We start from the raw sequence: 5,663 nt of genomic DNA, 5'->3' as shown, positions 1-5,663 counted from the left end.
TAACAAACAAGCAGATACGTAACACACTAAACAAAGCAAGAAATCTTATTTTCTTCCCGAAGGTTAGTTTTTGCTTTATTATTATTATTATTATTAATTCATTAGTCAGAAAATAGTTTCTTCGGGTAAGCCTGACCCAAAATGTTGCTTTGTTATAATCCCATAACATCAGTAGTTTTATCTTGGAGACAACTAAACTGAAACAAGCAAAACCTTTAGTGAAAAAACTGAATAGAGTTTCGAGTTTTTTTAATAGTGTAATAAACTTTTTGACGACAGAGGGCAGATATTTTGTTGAGGGTATTCGTTTTTATTAAATCATTCATTCGAGGGCGTGGTGATATAGGTTAGGAGAAGTTGGTGATAGCGAGCAGTAGATAGACCTAAGAAAGTGTAAGTATTTAGATTTATTTGTTAAACTTGTTGTAATGATGTATATTTAAACGCAATTTTTTAATAATTGAAAGGCTTTGGCTTTTTAATAATAATAATTTAAATCTCTAAAGTGCTATTTAGCTCTGATTTTAAGTTTTTTACCGACGATGCAGTGGAAATAGTTGTTTTAACTTTCCGCTGACGATATTCGGCATCAGTGGCACTGCAGTAATTTATTTTTATTTTTTTCATTTAAATTTTAGTAAAACAGTTAACGTGTTTACATAATCTTTTATTTTTTTTCGTTTATGTTATGCTTTGATTCGTTATTTTACGGGGAAATAGGGTAAAATTGGTAAAACTCAATAAGATAACATTTATAAATAAGTTTGACATTTAATCGAACTCGGAGTAACTGCACCAAAACGTATACACAAAAGTCAATCTTCGATAATAATAACTTTAAGAATTAAAAGAATGTACCACTGTCCACCAAAAGTTTTCAAGGGTTATTTATAAGCAAAGTATATATATATAGAGAGAATATATCAATTATCTAGGTATATAAGGCTATATGTTACAAATCTCTCTCTCTACGTGTGTTATAGTTATACCACGAGTTTCCAGTAAAACGAAATATAACACATACTGCCGACGGGAGAGAGAGAAACCTGCAATGTCGTTATTCCATTGTTATTTATGGTGAATTAACAGTAAGTGTATGGACTTATAACGCAAAAATCCGAGGTTCGACTCCCCGCAAATGACAGAGTGCAGATAGCTCATTGTGTAACTTTGTTAAAAACACAACAAACTAGGATTTCGGTGTCAATTTTATTTTCAAACAGTACAAAATTTGTTATTTTCTAACTTGATAAATTATAAATATTGAAGCAGGTGAAGTGAGACAGCATCTATACTTACTGAAAACCATTTTGTATGGAATCATACTTGATTCCAGCTTCTCTAGCACAAAAAGAAACTTCTTATCGAATTGTTCAAAATCTTTTATTTTTTTTAACTTATAGTTCCAACAGAACCATGTCAGCTATTCAAGTATATCACCAAGAGGAAGAAATGAAACAAAATGCCCAAAAAATGGCCGCCCAAGCTACAACTCCAATAGAAAAGTTGAGATACCAATGTCTACAGAGAGGAGCAAAAGGAATTAAAGGGCTGGGAAGGTATGCTGTAATCTATATAAATAAAGTATTTTAAACGGAAAACTTTGCTGTCAGCTCCATAGGTTTGTGTTGAAATTAAATATATTAAACAGAAAATCTCCATTATCAGTTCTATAGGTTTGTGCTGAGATTAAACATGTTAAACAAAAAAACTCCATTATCAGCTGTATAGGTTTGTGTTGAGATTAAACATATTAAACAGAAAAACTCCATTATCAGTTCTATAGGTTTGTGCTGAGATTAAACATGTTAAACAGAAAAAACTCCATTATCAGCTGTATAGGTTTGTGTTGAGATTAAACATATTAAACAGAAAAACTCCATTATCAGCTGTATAGGTTTGTGTTGAGATTAAACATATTAAACAGGAAAACTCCATTATCAGTTCTATAGGTTTGTGTTGAGATTAAACTTTTTAAATAGCAAAACTTCACTGTCAGTTCCATAGGTTTGTGTTGAGATTATACATTTTAAATAACAAAACTTCACCGTCAGTTCCCTAGGTTTGTGTTGAGATTGAGTATCATCTATTGTACTTGTGAAGAAGGATGGATTCACAAAATTATGCATGGACTACTGGTAGGTGAATGAAATTACAAAGAAGGATTACTACCCAGTGCCAAGGATTGACTCTACCTTGGATGCTATCTCTGTATCAAAATGATTTTCAACATTGGATCTTAAAGTGGAAAATGAAAATCGACGAAGCAAGTAGAGAAGGGAAAACTTCTACTGCAGGAAATGGATTGTGGCAATTTTTTGTTTTACTATTTGAATTATATAATGCACCTGCTACATTTAACTGCTTAATGGAGTGTGTCCTGTCTGAACTACCCTGTAACGTCATGCTGATCAACTTAGATGGCATAACTGTACATGGAAAACATTTGATAGTACTTATGAAGGGCTAAGGAAGGCTCTGGGTGTGTTGAGGAAAATGAATCTTAAGCCGAATTCCGAAAAGTTTGAACTATTCTATCATCAGCTGAGTTTCCTGGGACACGTAGTCAAAAACGAATTTCTACAGATCCATCGAAGATTGAATCTGTCCAGAATTGGCCAACATCGAAGAACCTGCATGACATATGAGGATTTCTTGGAGTGTGCTTTAACTATCATCATTTTGTAAAATTATTCTTTGATGTAGCTCATCCTTTACACAAACTACTTGAAAAATCAAATAGGTTTTTATAGATTGTTGAAGAAACAATTGACCATTACTGCTGTACTAGTGTACCTGACTCTTGAAAATCCATTCATTTTAGATGCAGATGCCAGTGCAACACGAAAACAAACATGTGGTTGCCTACTTTAGCAAAGTGATGAATACTGTAGAAGGAAGATATTGGACAACTTAGAAAAAGCTAGTAAGTGTTGGTCAGGCCCAATATGTGTTTCCATCATGATGGATATGGACAAAAGTTTGGAAGTGGCCGATGAATTTTCATAAACCAGAAGGCCAAATAGCAAGATAGCTCCAACAATTTCAGGAGTACAACAGCCTCAAAGAAATGCTGAAGCATAAACCTGAAGACCATGTGTTAATGAAGAGAATAAACAATGTGAAAAGAAGGAAGCGCTAGATAGTAAAGACAACCGAACTAAAGTACAGCAAGACGTGGCATCCACAAGTTATAATTTAGAACTAATGTGATCTAACACCGAACTGTAAGCTGCTCTGGAAAAAGATACACGTTTTAAATCAATTATTTATTGGCTCATTAATTATGTAAAAAGACCCTTATAGCAAACAGACACCCCATACAATCCACACACACACAAAAAGATTTACTGGGCACAATGGAACTCGTTACATTTTCATAAGGGCTTATTAAGTCAGAAATGGGGAAATATCAGTGGGCAGAAAGAAAAGACAACTATAGTTGGTACTTTCACAGTCTCTACATTCTAAAGCACTCTGTCATATCCACAGTCTTTAATAGTTTGACACTTAGGTGTTAAGAAGATGCTTAAGAGAACACTTTTACTTGGTTGGGTACCAGAGGTCTCTAGATAATTGGTGTGAAACATATGAACTGTGCTGTGAGTGTAAAGGTCCACAAAAGAAACAGCATGGGCAACTACAGCAGTATTGAGATAGGTGTGGCCAATATACTTGGTTCTCTGCCATTGACTAACAATTGGAATAAATACATCATTGTTGTTATGGATTATTTCACGAAATGGAGTAAAGCAAATGCTGCTCCTAATCAGGAGGCAGAAACTCTAGCAAGGAAACCCTTCAACGAATTTGTTTCAAGATTCGGCATCCATGAGCATCTTTACTTGTATCATGAACAAAGCTTTGAATCAAGCTTGTTTGCATAAATGCGTTAGATCATTGGGATCAAAAACCATACGACAGCAGCCCTTCATCCATCTTCTGATGACTTGGTGGAAAGATAGAACTGCACACTGTTAAATCAATGAGCAACTTGTGTGGATGACCATTACAAAACATGGGCAAAACTCTTCCACTGTTAGTTATGAATTATCATAGAGTAGTACATGAAGCTACATGCAACACACCATCATTATTGTTGTTTGGGAGAGAGCTTAAGGTGACATTGGACCTTCTGTTCTCTCATGTAGAGAACAGTCACTCAGAAGAATCTTACACAAAGCATATAAAGATATTCAAGAGCGTCATTGATTTTATACATGACTTTATTTGAACTGAAAAATACTTAAATTGACTAGTGATAAAATGAAAAGTCGCTATGATATTAAAATTGATAAGACTGTATTCAATTGAGGTGATATGATGTGGCTGTACAATCCCTGCTGCAAGAATGGACGAACTCTAAAGTTAAGTAGGTGTTGGGAACTGTCATATGTTGTGGTTTACAGATGATTCAAGCCAAGGGTCATTCACCATGTTCCCTTTGAATGTATGTCGGTGAAAGAATAGCCAACTGGATAACTCCAGATAATAACTTGTCATTGGAAACTCAACCCGTTGAGGAGTCCAGAGTTCTCGTAGAGACTGCTTCCTGAGGATCATCAAGAATGGAGCCACTAGTAGATTCACTCGACCACCTACCTAGAAAGACCTCCCAAGCAACAAAACAGTTAGTAATGGCAAGGAACAAAGGGCCGTCTCATCTGTATACCATGGTCTTAGAATAGTAAACCACCAAGAAGACTTTGTGAAAGGACAGTTTAGTGTAATGTTTTATTTTTGTACTAGGGTTGTTCAAAATGACTTCACACTCCACAAAGAAGGCTGTGTTATAAGCTATATTTTAAACTTGTTTGTTTTGTTAAATTTTTGCATAAAGCTACCTGAGGGCAAACTGCATTAGCCATCCCTAATTTTGAAGTAATAGACTAGAAGGAAGGCACACTACCACAACCAAGTCTTGTGCTACTCTTTTACCACTGAAAAATTGGATTGACCATCATATTATAAGGCTCACACAGCTGAAAGAGCAAGCATGTTTGGTGACTGGATTCAAACTCACAATCTGCAGAGTGTAATTCGAGTTCCCTAACCATCCGACAACGCCAGGCCTACATTTTAACTTGTAGTTTATTGGTTTGATAGAGGGAGCTGCTGGTTTTAATGATGATGTAATGATCAAAATACTTTGTGAAATACCTAAAACAAGAAATAATATTTAATATGGAAACTCGTGAGTGGTAAAGTATGAATGAGTATTGAGCTAGTTTTGTTTTTCAGTCATTCAATGAAATATTTGGATCCATGTTAATTACCACATTTATTCAGTTACTCGATCGATCAGCCGTGAAATTGTACAAGTTAGATTATTTTTACGTTAGCTGTAGTAAAATTACTGTGGTATTTCCTTAGGCCTAACAATTGCAATAAATGTAGTACAGGAACATAAAGAAAGAAAGAAGAAATAAACTAATGTTTTACTATACGTGGACTGTACTTTGAATTATTTTCACCAAATAATGTAAAAGAACCAGTCCAATGAAAGAACAACAACATTGTAACAATACTTTCTCCTAATTTGTAAATTTTCCTTCTAATAGTACAACCTTCCCAAACTATCCTTGTAGTGGTGTTGTAAGCTGTACTTGTTAGCTAGAGGGCGTAGAAGTCTTAGAAAGTCTAAAGGATATGATGTTACGCGT

The 5,663-nt window shown here is 34.7% G+C and overlaps 1 long non-coding RNA gene across 1 annotated transcript; it reads left to right on the top strand.

Moving 5' to 3' along the window:
- The first annotated feature begins 245 nt into the window (after positions 1 to 245).
- Positions 246 to 1,505, top strand: LOC111083032. Its single transcript, XR_002608760.1, has 2 exons — positions 246 to 393; positions 1,404 to 1,505. It is a non-coding gene; the product is annotated as an uncharacterized LOC111083032 (long non-coding RNA).
- The last annotated feature ends 4,158 nt before the right edge of the window (positions 1,506 to 5,663 follow it).

This window comes from Limulus polyphemus, unplaced genomic scaffold (genome assembly GCF_000517525.1).
Source record: "Limulus polyphemus unplaced genomic scaffold, Limulus_polyphemus-2.1.2 Scaffold7965, whole genome shotgun sequence".
Classification (NCBI taxonomy): domain Eukaryota; kingdom Metazoa; phylum Arthropoda; class Merostomata; order Xiphosura; family Limulidae; genus Limulus; species Limulus polyphemus.
The sequence above is the reverse complement of the archived record's forward strand: the minus strand, read 5'-3'. Positions and strand labels throughout refer to the sequence as shown.